The following is a 23414-nucleotide window of genomic DNA, read 5'->3' as shown; positions in this document are numbered from 1 at the left end:
GTGTAATACACAAGACAATTAGACCGCGTCCCTGCCGTATTCACAGGGTATTTCCCGCCCCTGCTGCCAGCTTAACACCAGCACAGTGGGACCATCTCCCAGGAATTATCTGGCCCAAGTCTTTACCCAAAATCTTTTTGCCACAGAATGTACAGCACAGTATGATACGTTACAGAAGGAGGCCATTCGGCCCCTCGCACCTGTGGTGGCTCTTTGAAAGAGAACATAGAAACATAGAAGATAGGAGCAGGAGTAGGCCATTCGGCCCCTCGAGCCTGTTCCGCCATTTAATGAGATCATGGCTGATCATCCAAATTCAGTACCCTGTCCCTGCTTTCTCCCCATATCCCTTGATCCCCTTAGCCTTAAGAAATATATCCAACTCCTCCTTGAATATATTTAATGAATTGGCCTCAACTGCCTTGTGTGGTAGAGAATTCCACAGGTTCACCACTCTCTGGGTGAAGAAATTCCTCCTCATCTCAGTCCTAAATGGCTGACCCCTTATCTTTAGACTGTGACCCCTGGTTCTGGACTCCCCGACCATCGGGAACATCCTTCCTGCATCTAGTCTGTCTAGTCCTGTTAGAATTTTATAAGAACCCAATTAGTCCCACTGCCCCACTCTTTCCCCATAGCCCTGTAAATGAAGTGACCGTTAGCAGGACAGTCGAGGCTGGTCCTGACCTCTTGCCACATCTACAAGTGTCCTGTGGCAGAAACAGGCCATTCGGCCCAATTGGTTCATGCTGCACATGAGCAAACTTACTTTATCTTTTTGATTTTTATATGGCTTTGAATCTTCGTGCTTAAATTAACATTTTTTTGTTGGAAATAGCAGGATAGGTGCGACTGCTTTTCCCTTAAGTACCTGTAACAGTTGCTCCCTGCTGTCACCATACTCTCTCAAAGGAGGCACGGAACCAAGACACTCTCACTAAGTGCCCTTGAATTTATGTTCACATGCAATCCTGGTCTGCTGCACATTTATCTCTAGTTTTGATCAGTCTTTCTTGACTAAGAAAAACACTAAACAGGCTGGGGCTCTTTCCTCTAGAAAAGAGAAGGCCGAGGGGTGACCTAATAGAGGTCTTTAAAATTATGAAGGGGTTTGATAGGGTAGATACAGAGAGAATGTTTCCACTTGTGGGGAGTCCAAAACTAGGGGCCATAAATATAAGATAGTCAATAATAAATCCAATAGGGAATTCAGGAGAAACTTCTTTACCCAGAGATTCACAGATTCACAGATTCACAGAATCTACAGTGCAGATAGAGGCCATTTCGGCCCATCGAGCCTGCACCGACACATATCCCACCCTATCCCCGTAACCCCACGTATTTAATCCCCTAACACTAAGGGTCAATTTATCATAGCCAAATCAACCTAACCTGCACATCTTTGGACTCACAGAGAGTGGTGAGAATGTGGAACTCACTGCCACAGGGAGTGGTTGAGGCGAATAGTATAGATGCCTTTAAGGGGAGGCTAGAGAAGCATATGAGGGAGAAAGGAATACCGGCACAGACTCGCAGAATGGGCATATAATTGGTAAATGAATTTCAACACAGGTAAATGTGAGGTACAGGTTGAACGTCCCGAATCCGGCAACCTCGGGACCGAGGTCGAGCCGGTTTTCGGGCTTTTCCGGACTTCGGAGCGTGTTTCTGATGTTCGAAGTCCGGAAATATCGCAACGTATGCTCCGGCGTTTCCGAACATCGGACATCAGAAACACGTTCCGAGTCCGGAAATGCCTGGGCCCGGCTGGTGGCGGAAACTGGGTGTCCGGATTCCGGAACATTTTACGGATTCCGGACGACCCTGCCACCAATCGTCCTGGAGTCCGGATTCAGGAACATTCTGGATTCTGGAATTCTGGATTTGGGGCACTCAACCGCTATTACATTTTGGTTGGAAGAATAGAGGAGTCGCTTATTACTTGGAGGGTGCGAGTCTGGGTGGGGCAGAGGAGCAAAGGGTCTCCGAGTACAAATACACAAATCACTAAAAGTATCAACACAGGTTAGCAAGGCCATAAAAAAAGCAAACCAAGCACTAGGGTTTATTTCTGGAGGGATAGAATTGAAAAGTAGGGAAGTTATGCTAAACCTGTATTGAACCTTGGTTAGACCAGTCTTGGAGTACTGCGTACAATTCTGGTCACCATATTATAAAAAGGATATATAGAGGCACTGGAGAGGGTGCAGAGAAGATTTACAAGGATGATACCAGAAATGCGAGGGTATACATATCAGGAAAGGATGAACAAGCTGGGGCTGTTTTCTCTTGAAAAGAGAAGGCTGAGGGTTGACCTAATAGGGGTATTTAAAATTATAAAAGGTTTTGATAGAGTGGATTCAGAGAGAATGTTTCTGTAGTGTCCAAGTATCAATAATACACGGACTGCAGGAGAACAATAAAACAGGTATTTACTGAACAGAGGGTAAACTTAAGACTGACGTACAGAAGCCTGCTATGGCTTTTTATGCAGGTGTGGTCACTGCCGGTACTGCAGTATAAAATCAGTTCTTCTCTTAAAGGTACATACACAACAATTCCTCCCCTTTTAGATAAACAGTACATAACATTCATTTAACAACTAAATAATAACTAATTACAATTACAATTGTCTCTGTACTATATACATCAACTGAAATAATTATTTATAAGTTCAGTCTTTCAGGAGGCTTCCTGATCCTGACTGGATAGCGCCTTTCTCGAGTATCCTGTTCTTGCGGCGGAGTCGATTCTGGCTCATTGTCATTGGTTGGTTCGTCAGCTTCCAATACCACTGCTTCTGAGGTAGACTCAATCTGTACTTCGGGTTCATTACCAGGTGCACATGCTCGTGGTATGGGTTTGGCTTGTTCCTGTGACTCTAGAATCTGGTCAGCATGGCGTCTCACGATGCTCTCTCCAACGTCCACTGTGTACATTAGTGGTCCCTGCTGTGTGCATATCATTCCTGGCTGCCATTTTTCTGTTCGGTAGTCGCGGGCCAAGACTGGTTGCCCTATCTTGAAGCTCCTGGTTGGCTTCTCATTGATGTGCTGGAATTGCTTATCCTCAACATCTCGTCTTATGTTTGGTTTGAGCAAATCCAGGCGACATCTTAGCCTTCGGTTTGATATACCTATCAATTCCTCCAATAAAAGGCGAAGAGTTACGAAGGTGACTAAAGGTTTTTATTGACTAAATAACAGAGCCCACTCTCGTGGGTGATCCGATCCAAGCAGGAGGAATACCAGCCAGTCGCTCACCTTTATACCTGGCCTGGTGGGTGGAGCCAAGGCGGAGTCGGCAGTGGTCATCCCAGGTATAGCAGTGTGGCAAGAGGCGACCTCGTACCGTGATACAATAGTGGTCAGTGATACAGTTATAACGAACAGTGGTGAACAGTGCTAACTACTAACAGTGATACGATAGTGAACGTGGTTTACCACATTCACCCCTTGTTTAGAATTAAGTCCGGCGGGGTGAAGTGTACTACCAATTCTGGTAGGTCAGTCTGTCCGGAGGCTTCGTAAGCCTCTCCGATCGCCGCAGCGGTGGTGTTGCCTTATCCGGTGCTGGTGCCTTATCCGGTGTTGATGCTGGTGTTTGCGTGGTCGGCGAGGGCTCGTGGGGTTCCGGCATGCCGTCTACCTGGACTGAGGTTGGGGGGGGTGGTGGCGGTGTTTCCGGATCGGCTGAGGGTGCGAGGTCTCGTAGGGAGACAGTGTCCTCCCGCCCGTCTGGGTACGCCACGTAGGCGTACTGGGGGTTGGCGTGCAGGAGGTTCACCCTCTCGACCAGGGGGTCCGTTTTATGGGTCCTCACGTGTTTCCGCAGCCAGACCGGCCCCGGGGCGGTCAGCCAGGTTGGTAGAGTGGTTCCCGTAGTCGACTTCCTGGGGAAAACGAACATTCGTTCATGGGGGGTGGTGTTAGTGGCCGTGCAAAGTAATGACCGGATGGAGTGCAGCGCTGTCGGGAGGACTTCTTGCCAGCGGGAGGTTGGGAGGCCCTTAGACTTTAAGGCTAAGAGGACGGCCTTCCATACCGTCGCGTTCTCTCTTTCCACCTGACCGTTACCTCTGGGGTTGTAGCTGGTGGTCCTGCTTGCTGCAATACCTCTCTCTAGGAGGAATTGCCGGAGTTCCTCGCTCATGAAGGAGGAGCCCCGGTCGCTGTGTATATAGTTCGGGAACCCGAACAAGGCGAAGAGGGCATTCAGGCACTTAATGACCGTGCTACTGGTCATGTCGGGGCAGGGGAAGGCAAAGGGGAAACGGGAGTACTCATCAACGATGTTGAGGAAGTACACATTACGGTCAGAGGACGGGAGGGGCCCCTTAAAGTCGATGCTCAGGCGCTCGAAGGGGCGGGTGGCCTTGATCAGGCTTGCTCGGTCCGGCCTATAGAAGTGCGGTTTGCACTCCGCACAGGTCTGGCAGTTCCTGGTCATGGTCCTGACCTCCTCGATGGAGTAGGTCAGGTTGCGGGCCTTAATGAAATGGTAGAGTCTGGTGACTCCGGGGTGGCAGAGCTGGTCGTGGAGGGTCTGAAGCCTATCGATATGCGCGCTGGCGCATGTCATTCGTGAAAGGGCATCAGGGGATTCGTTCAGCTTGCCTGGCCGGTACAAGATCTCATAATCGTAGGTGGAGAGCTCGATTCTCCATCTCAAAATCTTGTCATTCTTGATTTTGCCCTTCAGCTTGTTATTAAACATGAAAGCCACCGAACGCTGGTCGGTGAGGAGGGTAAATCGTTTGCCTGCCAGGTAGTGCCTCCAGCGCCGTACTGCCTCCATGATCGCCTGGGCCTCTTTCTCGACCGACGAATGTCGGATCTCGGGGCCCTGTAGGGTCCTTGAGAAGAAGGCCACTGGCCTCCCCTCCTGGTTTAGGGTGGCGGCTAAGGCGAAGTCGGATGCGTCGCTCTCCACCTGAAAGGGGATGGACTCGTCCACTGCGTGCATCGTGGCCTTGGCTATGTCTCCCTTAATGAGGGAGAAGGCCGCGCACGCCTCCTCCATGAGGGGGAAGGAAGTGGCTTTCAGGAGGGGTCTGGCTTTGTCCGCGTAATTGGGTACCCATTGGGCATAGTAGGTGAAAAGCCCCAGGGTTCTCCTAAGTGCTTTAGGGCAGTGGGGGAGGGGTAGCTCCATGAGGGGGCGCATTCTTTCTGGGTCGGGGCCGATGATTCCGTTCTCCACTACGCAGCCGAGGATGGCAAGGCGCGTGGTGTTAAACACGCATTTCTCCTTATTGTAGGTGAGGTTCAGCCGTTGGGCCGTACGGAGGAATTTCTCCAGATTCGCGTCATGTTCCTGCCGGTCGCGGCCGCAGATAGTGACGTTATCTAGGTAGGGGAATGTGGCCTGCAGTTCGTTCTGGTCAACCATCTGGTCCATCTCCCTTTGGAAGACCGAGACCCCATTAGTGACACCGAAGGGGACCCTAAGGAAGTGGTATAGGCGCCCATTTGCCTCGAAGGCGGTATACTGGCGGTCCTCAGGGTGGATAGGGAGTTGGTGGTAGGCCGACTTCAGGTCGATGGTCGAGAATACTTTATACTGTGCAATCTGATTGACCATGTCAGATATGCGGGGGAGGGGGTATGCGTCCAGCTGGGTATATCTGTTTATGGTCTGGCTGTAGTCGATGACCAGGCGGTTTTTATCGCCGGTCTTTACGACTACGACCTGGGCACGCAAGGGGCTGCTGCTCCCCTCGATAATGCCCTCTTTCAGGAGGCGCCGCACCTCAGAGCTAATGAAGGCTCTGTCCCCGGCGCTATACCGCCTGCTCTTGGTAGCGACGGGTTTGCAGTCAGGGGTAAGGTTAGCAAACAGAGAGGGTGGCGGGACCTTGAGGGTGGAGAGGCTGAAGGTGTTACGCGGTGGGCGGTTTAACGTTTGCTGGTTGTTGACTGTGAGTGGGGGGAGGGGTCCACCGTATGCTAGGGTTACGCTTTGGAGGTGGGATTGGAAGTCCAGCCCTAGTAGGACGGCAGCGCAGAGATGGGGGAGGACGAGGAGTTTAAAGTTTTTATACTCCGTGCCCTTAACCGACAGGGTCACGACACAGTAGCCGCTGATGTCCGTGGCGTGGGACCTCGATGCCATCGAGATTCGGCTGCGCGTTGGTAGGACAGAGAGGGAGTAGTGGCTCACCGTGTCTGGGTGGATGAAGCTCTCCGTGCTTCCGCTGTCGAACAGGCAGGTCGTGGCGTGGCCGTTCACTTTGATGTCCATCATTGACTTGGACAGATGGTGCGGGCGGGCTTGGTCCAGGGTGACGGAAGCTAGTGTGTAGCTGAGCGAGTCGTTGTCATCTGCGGGCGAGGCGGTCGGGCGTGGTGAGTAAAATGGTGTCTCCCACGAGGTAGGGCCCCATGAGGCACTATTGGGGTCGGTTGCCTTAATCAAAGATGGCCGCCCCCATGACTCATGTGTGGGGATGCTGGCCTCAGTTGCCCTAAACAAAGATGGCCGCCCCATGACTCATGTGTGGGGATGCTGGCCTCAGTTGCCCTAAACGAAGATGGCCGCCCCCATAGTTCGCATGCGGCACTGCTGGCCTCTGAGGATCCGCTCCTGCAGGCCTTGGAGAAGTGGCCTTTCTTCAGGCAGGTTTTGCATATGGAGTTCTTGGCTGGGCAGCGCGACCTCGGGTGCTTCTCCTGGCCACAAAAAAAACAGCCGGCGGCCCGATCGCGGATGCCCGATGTCGGGGCCGGTGCCGGGGGTGGCGGGGCCGGTCGGGTCCGGGACGCCGACGCAGAGGTAGGTCCCGGGGGCGGCGCTGGGAAGGGTGCTGTGGTAGGGGTCGGGCCCGAGTCCCAGGGTCGCGAGCAGTACCTGGTGAATGCTTCCTGATCTTGGTGGGCCACTTCCAGGGAGATAGCGAGGGCTTCAGCTTTTTCCATGCTGAGGTCTTTAGCTTCCAGCAGTCTTTGCCGTGAGTACTCGGACCGTAGGCCTTTCAGGAATGCGTCGCGGATATTATCTTCAGTATTTTCGGCTGCCGACACCGATTTAAAGTCACAGTTCCTGGCGAGTGCATATAGCGCCTGTGAGAATTCGGCTACTGATTCTCCTGGCTGTTGCGGCCGTGATCTTAGGAGGTGCCTAGCGTACATGTAGTTTACCGGGGTCCGGTACTTCTGTTTCAGCAGGTTGATGGCGGTCTCGTAGGTAGTCATGTCCTCGATGAGAGTGTATACTCTCGGGCTCAGTTGTGCCTGCAGGACACTTAGTTTGGATGCCTGAGGGACGCTGGATTCTCTCAGGTATGATTCGAAGCAGACCAGCCAGTGTTTAAAGTCTGCGGCTGAGTTTGCTGCTCGTGGGTTCAGGTCCAGGTACGGCGGTCTGAGGGCTCGCAGCCAAGCTGGCTGGTGTGGCTGTGCTCCTGGGAGCTGCGCTGGTGGCTCCTCCGCCGGTTGTGACTCGTTGTCGGACATCATTAAATTTAGTCAATAAAATTGATATACCTATCAATTCCTCCAATAAAAGGCGAAGAGTTACGAAGGTGACTAAAGGTTTTTATTGACTAAATAACAGAGCCCACTCTCGTGGGTGATCCGATCCAAGCAGGAGGAATACCAGCCAGTCGCTCACCTTTATACCTGGCCTGGTGGGTGGAGCCAAGGCGGAGTCGGCAGTGGTCATCCCAGGTATAGCAGTGTGGCAAGAGGCGACCTCGTACCGTGATACAATAGTGGTCAGTGATACAGTTATAACGAACAGTGGTGAACAGTGCTAACTACTAACAGTGATACGATAGTGAACGTGGTTTACCACACGGTTGAAGAACATTATGGCTGGAGCTTGGTTGGTGACTGCATGTATCGCATTCCGGTAAGCAAACAAGAAATTATCTACCTTGTGTTGTAGTGGTATGTCGTCGTTATACATCACCTTTATTGCCTTTTTAAAGGTCTGAACAAACCTCTCAGCCAATCCATTTGTGGTTGGATGATATGGGGCAGATGTGTAATGTTTCACCCCATTATTCCTCAGAAATCCTCGGACACAAACTGTGGCCCATTGTCGGAGCAAATCTGTTCTGGCAAGCCATTCCTGGTGAAGATGGTCCATAGGACTGCAATAGTTTTCTCCGTGGTGGTGGAGGACATTTTGATGACCTCTGGCCATTTCGAATGGGCATCCACGGCGATTAGAAACATTGAGTCCATAAATGGACCAGCACAATCAATGTGTACCCGTTGCCATGGAGATGAGGGCCACTCCCATGGGTGTAGAGGGGCCTGTGGTGGTGCATTTTGGACTTTCTGGCATCCTGAGCAGCTCTTGGTCAGGTCCTCGATTTGTTTATCGATTCCCGGCCACCACACATAAGCCCTGGCTAGGCTTTTCATTTTTACCCCTCCCAGATGACCCTCATGAAGCTCATTGAGCACTCCGTCTCTCAACTTAGGTGGAATTACCACTCGGGATCCACACATCAAGGTCCCCCGGCACACTGACAGCTGTTCTCTCCTTGTCGAGAATGCTGGCAACAGTGAGTCGCCATGTGCTGGCCATCCCTTCACCGTCAAATCATAGACCCAAGAGAGTGTCGGGTCATTTCGGGTTTCCTTCTCTATACTTGAGTTTGTAACAGGTAGACATTCGACTATGGTCGCATGGAATATCTCCACAGGGTCCACTGCAGGTGCTTCCTCTACCGTAGGCAACTGTAGGCGCGACAGCCCATCAGCGTTTCCATGCTGTTTCGTACCCTTGTACTCTATGTCGTACTGATGTGCCCCTAGAAAAAGTGACCATCTTTGCAGCCGTTGCGCCGTCATCACCGGAACGCCCTTCTTTGGGTTAAAAATGGAGACCAGGGGCTGATGATCAGTCAGTAGGGTGAATTTCTGCCCGTGCAGATAGTGATTGAACTTCTTCACCCCCAACACCAGGCTGAGGGCCTCCCTGTCAATCTGGGCATAGTTACGCTCGGCTGAGGTTAATGAGCGCGACGCAAAGGCTATTGGCCTCTCTGAACCGTCAAGGAATTTGTGTGACAGCACCGCTCCAATGCCGTAGGGAGACGCATCACATGCCAACCGAATCGGTAGTGTTGGGTTGTAGTGGGCCAATACTTCTTTTGAAGTGATTAGGCATTTACATTTCTGAAAGGCACGCTTACACTCATCACTCCATTTCCATGTTACTCCAGTTTGCAGCAGGGCGTTCAGTGGGTGCAGAATTGTAGATAAATTCGGCAAGAACTTATGGTAGTAGTTCACCAACCCGAGAAACGACCTCAGTTGCGACACATTTTCCGGTGCTGGAGCCTTGACTACAGCCTCAATCTTGTCTGGCGACTTATGCAACCCTTCCTCATCAATCATGTGGCCACAATACGAGATTTGTCTCCTGAAGAACTCGCATTTGGGGCGGTTGGCTCATAGCCCATATTCCTGCAATCTAGTAAGCACCTGCTCCAGGTTGGCAAGGTGTTCACTCATTTTTGCCTGTAACCAGGATGTCGTCCAAATAACACTGGGTCCCTGGGATCCCTTGCAGGAGTTGTTCCATCGCCCTCTGCCAAATGGCCAGGGCTGATGCTACCCCGAATACCAGTCAATTGTACTGGTAAAGGCCTTTGTGAGTGTTTATCGTGAGGTATTTCCTAGATGCTTCTATCACCTCCATTTGTAGATACGCTTGGGCCAGATCAATCTTCGTAAAGCGTTTCCCTCCAGATAGTGAGGCGAAAATATCTTCTATCCGTGGAAGTGGATATTGTACTGTGTGCAGGACTGGGTTCACAGTTACCTTGAAGTCCCTACAGATGCGAACCTTCTTCGGCTCCCCAGGCGTGCTGCTCAATGATTTCTTCATTACAGGAACGATGGGTGTGGCCCACTCGCTCCAGTCCACCTTGGACAGCACACCCGAATGCTCCAGACTCTCCAGTTCTGCTTCAACGGCTGGGCGGATCGCGTACGGTACCAGTCTGGCCTTAAAAAATTTTGGGTTTGCGTTATCTTCGATTTTTATCATTGCCTTTACTCCTTTTAGAGTCCCAAGTCCTTGTTGGAACACCTCTTTCGCGTCGGTTAGAATTTTTGACAGTCGTCCAGGTGTGACATCATCATCCTTTTTGTCAGTTACAGTTAGCGCCTGAATGTAATGCCAATCCAATTGTATTTTTCGGATCCATTCACGTCCCAATAATGGTGGTCCTCCATCTTGTAGCATATATAGATACAGTTTCTGTGTTTCCTTGCCGTTGTATTTAACTGGCACCCTTATTTTTCCTCTGGGGTAGACTTTTTGCCCCGTGTATGTCTTCAATACAATGGACGTGTCCTTTAAGGGTATGTGTGAGAATAGCCGCTCATAGTCTCGTCGATTCATGACAGTTAGGGCTGATCCTGTATCCAATTCCATCTTTACTTGGGACCCTGCTATCATGAGGGTGACCCAAATGGTTCGGTGATCCTCCTTTGCGATCACGTTGTGTAACTTTAGACAACTTAGTCTCCTGCTCCCGGAGTCATTATCACTCTCCTGATCTTCCAAACTACTGTCTGTCATTTTTTTTACTTTCTTGTACTTTTCCTTAGTAGTTCTTGTAGTGTTGGTTTTCTTTCCCGACCTGCAGACTCTTGCTATATGTCCCATTTTCCCACATTGCCTGCATACTTTGTCCTTAAACCAGCAGTCCTTCTGATCATGGGTTGTTCTGCTGCAGCGATAGCACTTTTCTGCTCCATACGCCATTTCGTTAGCGCTGTATTCTTGTGGTTTCTGTTGTATTTCCGCAGCTCCCCGTGCTGCTGCTTCGTAGGATACTGCCACGCTGAAAGCCTGTTCTAGCGTCAGGTCCTTTTCCGAAAGTAGTCATTTCTGGGTTCCTTCAGTCTGGAGCCCGCAGACAAACTTATCCCGTAAGGTGTCTGCCAGTCCTGCTCCGAACTGGCAGTGCTTCGATAACTTGCGTAGTTCCATAAGATAGTCAGCATTGTTCTCCTCTTTGTGCTGGTTTCTTTTATGGAACTTGAATCTTTCTGCTATCAGCAGCGGTGTAGGGTTTAGGTGTTCCTGTAAGATATTAACAATCTCTTCAAAACTTTTCTCCATTGGTTTAGCTGGGGTAATTAAATTCCGTAATAGGCCGTACGTTCTCGCGCCCATCAAATTTACTAATACCGACGCCTTCTTTCCATTGGCCACCTCATTGGCATTGCAGTACACTTCAATTCTTTCCACATACATGGTCCAGTCTTCTACCTCGTTGTCGAAAGCAGTGATACTGCCACTCTTCGGCATCTTGGGTGATTTAAAATGGCGCCTCCCGCGCTTTTTCTTCTTCCCCAATGGAATAAAATGGCGCCTCCCGCGCTTTTCCTTCTTCCCCAATGGAATAAAATGGCGCCTCCCGCGCTTTTCCTTCTTCCCCAATGGAATAAAATGGCGCCTCCCGTGCTTTTCCTTCTTCCACTTGCTGCCACGCTGCTCCTAGCGTTCTACAGGGTAATGGCGGCAACCCGCGGCTTCGGCGCGTCTCACTTTTCCTTCCCCTCGTTTTATTTTCTCTACGCTGCCCGGTTCTTGAGCACCAACCGCGCCCTGTGCGCGCCACCCTCTCTCTCTTTCCTCCCCTTTGCAGAGCCGTTTGATCGAGCTCGAGCCCGCCGCAGTCCGGAAGGGTCCGCGCACTACCTGCTACCAGCACGATTTGCTGGAACACCTTGACTGGGGAGCCAAGCCCAGCTCTCCACAGCCTCTCCTGCAATTCTCCGAACACCGATGGATCCTTGGGCGGTTGCCCGCGGTCGACGCCCGTTGCTCTGACCTCGACCTCCAAGAAGCTTCTTCTCAGGGAAAGATCCCCGTGAGGTGATGCAGTACTGCAGGTGAGTTCGAACCTGCTCGTCGCCAGTGTAGTGTCCGAGTATCAATAATACACGGACTGCAGGAGAACAATAAAACAGGTATTTACTGAACAGAGGGTAAACTTAAGACTGACGTACAGAAGCCTGCTATGGCTTTTTATACAGGTGTGGTCACTGCTGGTACTGCAGTATAGAATCAGTTCTTCGCTTAAAGGGACATACACAACAGTTTCCACTTGTGGGGAAGAGCATAACTAGAGGCCATCAATATAAGATAGTCACCAAGAAATCAAATAGGGAATTCAGAATAAACTTCTTTACCCGGAGAGTGGTGAGAATGTGGAACTCGCTACCACAGGGAGTGGTTGAGGCGAATAGTATAGAAGCATCTAAGGGGAGGCTAGACAAGCATATGAGGGAGAAGGGAATAGAGGGTTATGCTGATAGTTAGATGAAGTAGGTGGGAGGATGCTCAAGTGGAGCATAAACGCCGGCATGGACTGGTTGGGCCGAATGGCCTGTTTCTGTGCTGCATATTCTTTGTAATCCTGTGTAAATGTCTTGGTTGCGTGAACAGTAATTGTAGGGGGACAATGGCAGGCGGTAAAGCTGAGTGGATAAGGAGTTGTGTCAGCGAGTACTACATCACGATCTTTGACTGGCTGATAATTGGTATTCCAACTTTGAAAGGAATAAGAAAAGATTTGTCATGTCTCTTACAAATGTCTGAGAGCATTTCACAGGCAATTAATTATGTTGAAGGGCAGCGACTGTTGTTGTGTGGCCTAATGTGGCAGCCATATTGCACAGGAAATTATGAATAAACCTTTATAAAACACTGGTTCGACCTCAACTGGAGTACTGTGTCCAATTCTGGGCACCGCACTTTAGGAAGGCTGTGAAGGCCTTAGAAAATGTGCTGAAAAGATTTACAAGAATGGTTCCAGGGATGAGGGACTTCAGTTACGTGGATAGACTGGAGAAGCTGGGGTTGTTCTCCTTGGAGCAGAGAAGGTTGAGAGGAGATTTGATAGAGGTGTTCAAAATCATGGGTCTGGACAGAGTAGATGGAGAGAAACTGTTCCCATTGGCAGAAGGGTCGAGAACCAGAGGACACAGATTTAAGGTGATTGGCAGAAGAACCAAAGGCGACATGAGGGAAAACTTTTTTACTCAGCGAGTGGTTAGGATCTGGAATGCACTGCCTGAGAGGGCGGTGGAGGCAGATTCAGTTGTGGCTTTTAAAAGGGAATTGGACAAGTACCGGAAAGAGAATTTTTTGCAGGGCTACGGGGAAAGGGCGGGGGGTTGGGACTAGCTGAAGTGATCTTGCAGAGAGCCGGCACGGACTCAATGGGCCGAATGGCCTCCTTCTGTACTGTAACCATTCTATGATTCTAACCAAGATCCCACAAGTACCAATGAGATGAAGCTAGTTGATCAGTTTTTGATTACGTTGTTTGAAGGAAGAAGATTGGCCAGGACACTGAGAGAAATCCCCTGCTCATTTTCAAATAGAGGCACGGGATCTTTAACTTCCACCTAAACCAATGGAACAGTCAGACTTGAGCTCAGTTTAATGTCGTTGTGAAGAACACCTCCAACAATGCAGCTCTGAGGGTCGGCCGAGATTATATGACTAAGCACAGGAGTGGGATTTGAACTCAACTTCATCCATCTTCACCCAGAAGTGCCGAGTGGATGATCCATCTCGACCGCCTCCTGAGGTCCCCCCCATCACAGAAGCCAGTCTTCAACCAATTCGATTCACTCCACGTGATATCAAGAAATGGCTGAGCGCACTGGATACATCAAAGGCTATGGGCTCCGACAACATCCCGGCTGTCGTGCTGAAGGCTTGCGCTCCAGAATTAGCCACGCCTCCAGCCAAGCTATTCCAGTACAGCTACATCCCTGGCATCTACCCGACAATGTGGAAAACTGCCCAGGTATGTCTTGTCCACAAAATGCAGGACAAATTCAATCCGACCAATTACCGCCCTATCAATCGACTCTCAATCAACAGCAAAGTGATGGAAGGTGTTGTCGACAGTGTTATCAAGCGGCACTTACTCACCAATAACCTGCTCACCGATGCTCAGTTTGGTTTCTGCCAGGACCACTTGGCTCCAGACCTCATTCCAGCCTTGGTCCAAACATGGACAAAAGAGCTGAATTCCAGAGGTGAGGTGAGAGTGACTGCCCTTGAGATCAAGGCAGCATTTGACTGAGTGTGGCATCAAGGAGCCCTAGTAAAACTGAAGTCAATGGGAATCAGGGGGAAAACTCTCCACTGGCTGGAGTCATACCTAGCACAAAGGAAGGTGGTTGTGGTTGTTGGAGGCCAATCATCACAGCCCCAGGACATCGCTGCAGGAGTTCCTCAGGGCAGTGTCCTAGGCCCAACCATCTTCAGTTGCTTCATCAATGACCTTCCCTCCATCACAAGGTCAGAAGTGGGGATGTTCGCTGATGACTGCACCGTGTTCAGTGCCATTCACAACTCCTCAGATAGTGAAACAGTCCATGCCCGCAAGCAGCAAGACCTGGACAACGTTCAGGCTTGGGCTGATAAGAGGCAGGTAACATTCGCGCCACAGAAGTGCCAGGCAATGACTATCTCCAACAAGCGAGAGTCCAACCACTGCCCCTTGACATTCAATGGTATTACCATCGCCGAATCCCCCAACATCAACATCCTGGGGGTCACCATTGACCAGAAACTAAACTGGACCAGCCACATAAAACTGTGGCTACAAGAGCAGGTCAGAGGCTGGGTATTCTGCGGCGAGTGTCTCACCTCCTGACTCCCCAAAGCCTTTCTCACCATCTACAAAGCACAAGTCAGGAGTGTGATGGAATACTCTCCACTTGCCTGGATGAGTGCAGCTCCAACAACACTCAAGAAGCTCGACACCATCCAGGACAAAGCAGCCCGCTTGATTGGCACCCCATCCACCACCTTAAACATTCACTCCCTTCACACCGTGGCTGCAGTGTGTACCGTCTACAAGATGCACTGCAGCAACTCGCCAAGGCTTCTTCAGAGGCACCTCCCAAACCCGTGACCTCTACCACCTAGAAGGACAAGGGCAGCAGGCATATGGGAACACCATCACCTTCAAGTGCCCCTCCAAGTCACACATCATCCTGACTTGGAAATATATCGCCGTTCCTTCATCGTCGCTGGGTCAAAATCCTTGAACTCCCTCCATAACAGCACTGTGGGAGTACCTTCACCACACAGACTGCAGCGGTTCAAGAAAGCAGCTCACCACCACCTTCTCAAGGGCAATTAGGGATGGGCAATAAATGCTGGCCTTGTCAGCGGCGCCCACATCCCAGGAACGAATGGCTTCTTTCTGTTACTGTGCCTGTAGGGTTAGTGCTGCAGTTATGTTGGCATTGACTAGACATCTAATTTTTTGAGGATGTAACTGGTAGAATAGATATGGGAGTACCAGTGGATGTGGTGTATTTGGACTTTCAGAAGGCTTTCAATAAGGTCCCGCATAAGAGATTAGCGTGTAAAGTTAAGGCACATGGGATTGGGGGCAAGGTACTGACTTGGTTAGAGAACTGGTTGGCAGACAGGAAGCAAAGAGTTGGAATAAACGGGTCTTTTTCCAAGTGGCAGGCAGTGACTAGTGGGGTAACGCAGGGATCAGTCCTAGGACCCCAGCTATTCACAATGGCCCAGAAATTCGGGTCGGGGACTTCCCGCGGGTGTATGCCCCCGACCTGCACTTACCTTGCGTGCCGGCAGTTGAGCTGTAGGGCCCCGTGGAATTCCGCTCCGGGGCCTGGCCCAGCTGCCGGCGCGCTGTGCTTGCGTGTCCCAGGGGCGTAGTTAGTGCGATGCGTCCCCTGGGATCACGTGAGCCATGGGCAGCCAATCGGAGGAGGGAAAAACCCATTCATAAGATTGACAGGTAGACCTGTCAAAACTTATAAATACTACGGGCCCAAAATAGCAGTAAACCTTCAAAAAAAAATTTTTAAATCACACTTTTTAAATAAACTATAAATTACATTAAATAACTATTTTAAACAATAACTTAAATTTTTGAAAAAAATAATTTTATATTATAACGGGGCTAAAAATAAACTTACCTTGCTTTAAAGTATTTAAAAATAATAAACCTGTGGAAAAAATGTTTTAATTTTAATTAATTGACCACTTACCTTGCAAAAAGCAGGCCTTACGCCTGCTTTTTAAATGTGTAAATCCTGCAGGCTTACCCTCCCGGGAAAAGCTGTATAAAAAAAAACTAAGTTCAAAGCGCACGCGCAGCCTCCGCTGCGTGCGCGTTCGACCTCTGAACCTCTTCGTTCAGAGGATCGGAAGTGCCGGTTTCCCGCGCATGCGCAGTGCATGCAAGAAACCGGCAATTCCATTCGGCCTACGGGTGAGTACCCCGTGCGTACTCACCCGGGGAGAGCTGAATTTCTGGGCCAGTATATATAAATGATCTAGACGAGGGAACTAGGTGTAATATCTCCAAGTTTGCAGACGACACAAAGCTGGGTGGGCGTGTGTGCTGTGAGGAGGATGCCGAGAAACTCCAGTATGATTTGGACAAGTTGGGTGATTGGGCAGAAGCATGGCAGATGCAGTATAATGTGGATAAATGCGAGGTTATCCACTTTGGTGGCAAAAACAGGAAGGCAGATTATTATCTGAACGGCAATAGATTGGGAGAAGGGGAAGTGCAACGAGACCTGGGTGTCCTTGTGCACCAGTCGCTGAAGGTAAGCATGCAGGTGCAGCAGGCGGTTAAGAAGGCAAATGGTATGTTGGCCTTCATAGCGAGAGGATTCAAGTACAGGAACAAGGGTGTCTTGCTGCAGTTGTACAGGGCCTTGGTGAGACCACACCTTGAGTATTGTGTGCAGTCTTGGTGCCTTATCTGAGGAAGGATGTTCTTGCCATGGAGGGAGTGCAGCGAAGATTCAGAGGGAAGGAATGACGTATGAGGAGAGATTGGGTCGATTGGGCTTATACTCGCTGGAGTTTAGAAGAATGAGAGGGGATCTCATTGAAACTTATAACATTCTAACTGGACTAGACAGACTAGATGCAGGAAGAATGTTCCCGATGGCAGGGGAGTCCAGAACCAGGGGTCACAGTCTAAGGATAAGGGGTAAGCCATTTAGGACAGAGATGAGGAGGAATTTCTTCACCCAGAGAGTGGTGAACCTGTGGAATTCTCTACCACAGAAGGCAGTTGAGGCCAATTCATTAAATATATTCAAGAAGGAGTTAGATATATTTCTTAAGGCTAAAGGGATCAACGGATATGGGGAGAAGGCAGGGACAGGGTACTGAATTTGGATGATCAGCCATGATCTCATTGAATGGCGGAGCAGGCTCGAGGGGCCGAATGGCCTACTCCTGCTCCTATCTTCAATGTTCTTATGTTTCTAAATAATACCCAACCTCAAAGTGAATTTGTAGCACATTTTTTTTAAACCAGGCTTAAAATAAGCAGAGATGGATCCCCATCAAAGGAACCTATAATAACCTAATTATTCATTTCAACAACTGACCCTAGTTCTGTTCTCATCACTACCCTGCTCAGATCCTCCTCTTTCGTTTTATAGTATGTAGTATCTCTGGTGAGGTCACAGGACAGATAAGAAGGATTATTCAGCCCCTCCCAGCTCACCAAGCCACAAAGACCCAGCGTTGCAAAGCCAGTTTTTTCTTGAGTGATTCCAGGATTTTTGCCCCCACTACACTTCCCAAAGGCTATTCCACATGTTGGTTACTCTTTGCGTGAAGAGGAACTTCCTAACATTTGTCCTAAATTGCTTTTCACCAGAATGAACCTGTTCACCTTGTCTCATTGTCATGTTTCATTTGAAGTGAATGTTCTCGATTTACTTTTCCTACACAATTTACAGTCTCATACCTGTATGAAGAGCCTTGCCAGACTCCTTCATGCAAGGCTGAATATTGCCCAAGTCCTTCCCACCTTTTCCAGTCTTTTATGTTTCTATAGATAGATTTCTAGACACAAAAGGCATCAAGGGCTATGGGGAGAGAGCGGGAATAGTGAGATAGAGGATTAGCCATGATCTTATTGAATGGCGGAGCAGGCTCGAAGGGCAAAATGGCCGACTCCTGCTCCTATTTTTCTATGTTTCTATGTTTCCTCTTGATTCAGTCCTTTGACACTAGGGAGCAGCCTTATAATTCTTCCCTATACTGCTACTGTTACCTCTGACAGCACCAAAGATTTGGAGGATTGTTGCTAGTGTTTGTTACAGGAGTGCCAGCTCCATTCCATTCCTACCCGTGCCCTTTTTCAGTGACACAGTAATCCTGATCTTCTGTCTCATTTGAAAGGTCGCAATGCATGGCAACTGGGGGTAATTGGATTGCTTCAGGCAGCCTGAAGATTGGTTGCACTTTCAAGAACTTAAATGTAAAAACCTCAACACTAAAGTTACAGATCAAGTTGAGAGTTGGATTACATTTAAAGAAAATAAGGATTAAAGAACAAGCACATCGATAGTGAATGTGACAGCTGAATGACTGCTCAGTACCAAGATGTGCTAAGGACTTTTCTGGCTGACTTCCCAAGAATATACGGGATTGAAGGCCGATAAATCCCCAGGGCCTGATAACCTACATCCTAGGGTACTTAAGGAAGTGGCCCTAGAAATAGTAGATGCATTGCTGATCATCTTCCAAAATTCTATAGACTCTGGAACAGTTCCCATGGATTGGCCTACTCCTGCTCCTATCTTCTATGTTTCTATTATGTTTCTATTTAATAATTTCTGCAATTGTAGGAGCAAGGTAGTGGTTTGATTTGGTGAATGTTGTCTTCGGGGTGAGAGAGTTGGTGCCGGGAGCCATCAATATAAGATAGTCACTAATAAATCCAATAAAGAGTTTAGGATAAACTTCTTTAATCAGAAAGTTGTTAGAATGTGGAACTTGGAGTGGTTGAGGCAAATAGTATACATCCATTTAAGGGGAAGCTAGATAAACACATGAGGGAGAAAGGAATCGAAGGATATGCTGATGGGGTGAGATGAAGAGGGGTGGGAGGAGGCTCGTGTGGAGCAGAAACACCAGCACCGACCAGTTACATAAGAACATAAGAACATAAGAAATAGGAGCAGGAGTAGACCAATCGGCCCCTCGAGCCTGCTCCGCCATGCAATAAGATCATGGCTGATCTGATCCTAACTGCCAATCCACTATCACAGAACCATCTCCTGCATCTAACAGAATTAGACACACGAAATAGGAGCAGGATCAGGCTACACGGCCCCTGGGCCCGCTCCACTACCCACAGGACCATGACCGATCCGAACCTAGACTCATGTCCAAATTCCTGCCCGCTCCCCATAACCCTTAATTCCCTTTACTTCTAGGAAACTGTCTATTTCTGTTTTAAATTTATGTAATGATGTAGCTTCTACAGTTTTTTGGGGCAGCATATTCCATGGACCTACCACCCTCTGAGTGAAGTAGTTCCTCCTCATCTCAGTTTTGAAAGAGCAGCCCCTTATTTTAATACTATGCCCCCTAGTTCTAGTTTCACCCATCATCGGGAACATCTTCCCTGCATCCACCCGATCCAACCCCTTCACAATCTTATATGTTTCAATAAGATCGCCTCTCATTCTTCTGAACTCCAATGAGTAGAGTCCCAATCTACTCAACCTCTCCTCATATGTCCATCCCCTCATCCCCGGGATTAACCGAGTGAACCTTCTTTGTACTGACTCGAGAGCAAGTATGTCCTTTCTTAAGTATGGACACCAAAACTGTACGCAGTATTCCAGGTGTGGTCTCACCAATACCTTGTACAACTGAAGCAATACCTCCCTATTTTTATATTCTATCCCCCTAGCAATGAAAGCCAACATTCCATTGGCCTTCTTAATCACTTGCTGCACCTGCATACTAACCTTTTGAGTTTCGTGCACCAGGACCCCCAGATCCCTTTGTACTTCAGTACTTTCCAGTTTCTTGCCATTAAGATAATAACTTGCTCTACGATTTTTCCTGCCAAAGTGCATAACCTCACACTTTCCAGTATTGTATTCCATCTGCCAAATCTCTGCCCACTTACTTAGCCTGTCTATGTCCCCTTGAAGGTTTTTTATGTCCTCCTCACTCACTACTTTCCCCCCCATCTTAGTATCATCTGCAAACTTTGATATGTTACACTCTGTCCTCTCCTCCAAATCGTTAATATAGATTGTAAAGAGTTGGGGACCCAGCACTGACCCCTGCGGAACACCACTAGTTACTGATTGCCAGTCTGAGAATGAACCATTTATCCCAACTCTCTGCCTTCTGTTAGATAGCCAATCCTCTATCCATGCCAGAATATTACCCCCAATCCCGTGATTTTTTATTTTAAGCAATAATCTTGTGTGGCACCTTGTCAAATGCCTTTTGGAAGTCTAAATACACTACGTCCACTGGTACCCCTTTATCCACCCTATATGTTACTTCCTCAAAGAACTCCAGCAAATTTGTCAAACATGACTTCCCCTTCATAAAACCATGCTGACTTTGTCCTATTAAATTATGATTATCCAAATGTCCTGTTACTGTCTGCTTAATAATGGGCTCCAAAATTTTACCTACCACAGATGTTAGGCTAACCGGTCTATAGTTTCCAGCCTTCTGTCTACTGCCCTTTCTAAATAAGGGTGTTACATTAGCAGTTTTCCAGTCTGCCGGGACCATTGCCGAGTCCAGGGAGTTTTGGAAAATTATTACCAATGCATCCACAATCCCTACCGCCACTTCCCTCAAGACCCTAGGATGTAAGCCATCAGGTCCAGGTGACTTATCCGCCTTGAGTCCCATTATTTTACCGAGTACCACTTCCTTAGTGATTTTGATCGTGTTTAGCTCCTCCCCCCCCTTTAGCCCACTGTTTGTCCAGTGTTGGGATATTCTTAGTGTCTTCTACTGTAAAGACTGATGTAAAATATTCATTCAGTGTTTTTGCCATCTCCATATTTCCCACCATTAATTTCCCGGTCTCATCCTCTAAGGGACCAACATTTACTTTAGCCACCCTTTTTCTTTTTATATAACTATAAAAACTCTTACTATCTGTTTTTATATTTTTTGCTAATTTACTTTCATAATCTATCTTCCCTTTCTTAATCAATCTTTTTGTTATTTTTTGCTGTCTTTTAAAGTTTTCCCAATCCTCTATCCTCCCACTAGATTTGGCTACCTTATATGCCCTTGTTTTTAGTCGAATACTATCCTTAATTTCTTTACTTAGCCACGGATGGCTGTCTTTTCTTTTACACCCTTTTCTTCTCAGTGGAATATATATTTTTTGGAAGTTGTAAAATAACTCCTTAAATGTACACCACTGATCATGTATCGTCTTACCCTTTAATCTATTTTCCCAATCCACTCTACTCAATTCCGCTCTCATACCTTCATAGTCTCCTTTATTCAAGCTTAGCACGCTTGTTTGAGATCCAACCTTCTCACCCTCTAATTGAATATGGAATTCAACCATGTTATGGTCACTCATTCCAAGGGGATCCTTTACTAGGACATTTTTAATTAATCCTGTCTCATTACACAGGACCAGATCTAAGGTTGCCTGCCCCCTGGTCGGTTCAGTTACATACTGCTCAAGAAACCCATCCCTAATACACTCAATGAACTCATCCTCAAGGCAGCCCTGCCCAATTTGATTTGTCCAATTAATATGATAGTTAAAATCCCCCATAATTATAGATGTTCCCTTACTACAAGCCTCAACTATTTCCTGATTGATACTCCGTCCAACAGAGTTGCAACTGTTTGGAGGCCTATAGACTACGCCCACTAGTGTTTTTTTCCCCTTATTATTCCTTACCTCCACCCAAACTGTTTCATTGTCCTGATCTTTTGACCCAATATCATTTCTCTGTATTACAGTGATTCCTTCCTTTATTAACATGGCCTGTTTGTATGCTGTAATTTCTATGTAACCTGTGTAATTTAACCATTTTGGACAGCCAGGCCTGGATTTTCCGTTCCCCATTGCCCATTGGGTCAGTGTAAATTGTAGGCAGGATTGGAGAAGGGGCAAGAGTTCCATTGGGTGGGGACCCCACCCACTGACTGTGATTCCTGGGGTTGGGGACCAGGACCACCAGAAGCACCTTCCCTAAAGGAGCGGGAGCTTCAATTTTAATATTCATTCGGGTGTGGGGCCATAATGCACACCTTTTCTTAATTTTTTTGGGCAGGCCAGTTCCAAAGGACCCTTGTGTAAACTGGATATCCAGTGTTGTTGGGGAACCACCTGTGGTGACAGTTGATTCAATGGCCACAAATAAGTAAATTGAACCTGCAATTTGTTCCATCAGTGTTTGGATGTTTTTGAATATTTCTCCCCTACGGCCACCTCGGTTTCCGTGAGGCTTTGGCGCCAATTGTTCTAACTTGTTTTCTTTTCCTGGCCCCGGCCCCATTACTGGCACCTTTTGGCTTGCGCTTTCCTTCCTTTTCACCTGTCATTTCTGTGTCTCCGCTTCCGCCTTGGCTGCTAATGGGTTGGAGGATGAATCTCTCCAAAGGTCTTCGGAATGTTTGCCTCCCTATTCTGATACCTCGCCTTAAATTGTCCTATTTCCCTTTAAATTTCCCTTGCGGTTTTCCACTCCCAGCACTAGCGTGCCCCTCGCAATCATCCAGATCCACACCTGATGCTACGCAAATAAGGTGACCTCATAAATGGTGTGCAAACTGCGTTAGAATGCACCTAAAACCTACCACTAGCCATTTGGGCCTAAACTGCGGCAATAGCCTCCAGCGCTAAGCATTCGTAGGTCAGGTAGAGCATGACTAGGTGCTAGTCTGTGCTGTCCAACAAAGTTCCTCAGGCCCAACCTCTGAAGAGTGCCCCTTCTGGCGCCCATGTGGCATTTTGCCATTTCATTCTTTGTGGGGCAGTGGGGGGGGGAGGGGGGTGCGGCGGGAGGAGAGAAGGAGAAGGAACAGCGCTGCCTCTCAGCTCGGTCAACTTCCCATAACTGGACAGACCACGAATGGAGGTCCAGGGGCAGGTGGAAACATTCATTTGCTGAGGGACCCCCCACCACGAGAAAAAGGAGGCAGGCTGCAAATCGCCCCTGGGTCATCGGGTAAGTCCCACTGACATGGCAATTATCCCTCAACCCACATCACCTCAAACAGATCATCTGGTCATTGTCACGGTGCTGTTTGTGGGAGCTTGCTGTGCGAAAATTGGCTGCCACGTTTCCTGCATTGCAGCAGTGACTACACTCCAAAAAAGTACTGCAGTGGCTGTGAAGCGCTTTGGGACATCCTGAGGCTGTGAAAGGCGCGGGAGAAATGCAACTTTGTTTTAATTCTTGGCTTTTTATTCCTCATCGTGCTTCTGGGCCAAGCGGTTCCCCAGTTATATGGGAGGGTTGTTGTCCATCAATCCAGTGGGGATCCAAACTAAAAGACAGATGTTTGATTTCATCATCTTGTTCACCAGTCTGTAAATGTTAGAGCTGGGGATATGGATCGGTGCCCAACATTGAAATATTCAGCATTCTAATGTG

The 23414-nt window shown here is 48.5% G+C and overlaps 1 protein-coding gene across 7 annotated transcripts in view; it reads left to right on the top strand.

Moving 5' to 3' along the window:
* srcin1a (SRC kinase signaling inhibitor 1a) overlaps nt 1-23414 on the top strand; it is a 496431-nt gene that overhangs the window by 233593 nt on the left and 239424 nt on the right. The window lies entirely within an intron of this gene.

Source organism: Somniosus microcephalus, chromosome 24 (genome assembly GCF_052327205.1).
Source record: "Somniosus microcephalus isolate GS21.2 chromosome 24, FLI_Smic_1.0, whole genome shotgun sequence".
Taxonomy (NCBI): Eukaryota; Metazoa; Chordata; class Chondrichthyes; order Squaliformes; family Somniosidae; genus Somniosus; species Somniosus microcephalus.
The sequence above is the reverse complement of the archived record's forward strand: the minus strand, read 5'-3'. Positions and strand labels throughout refer to the sequence as shown.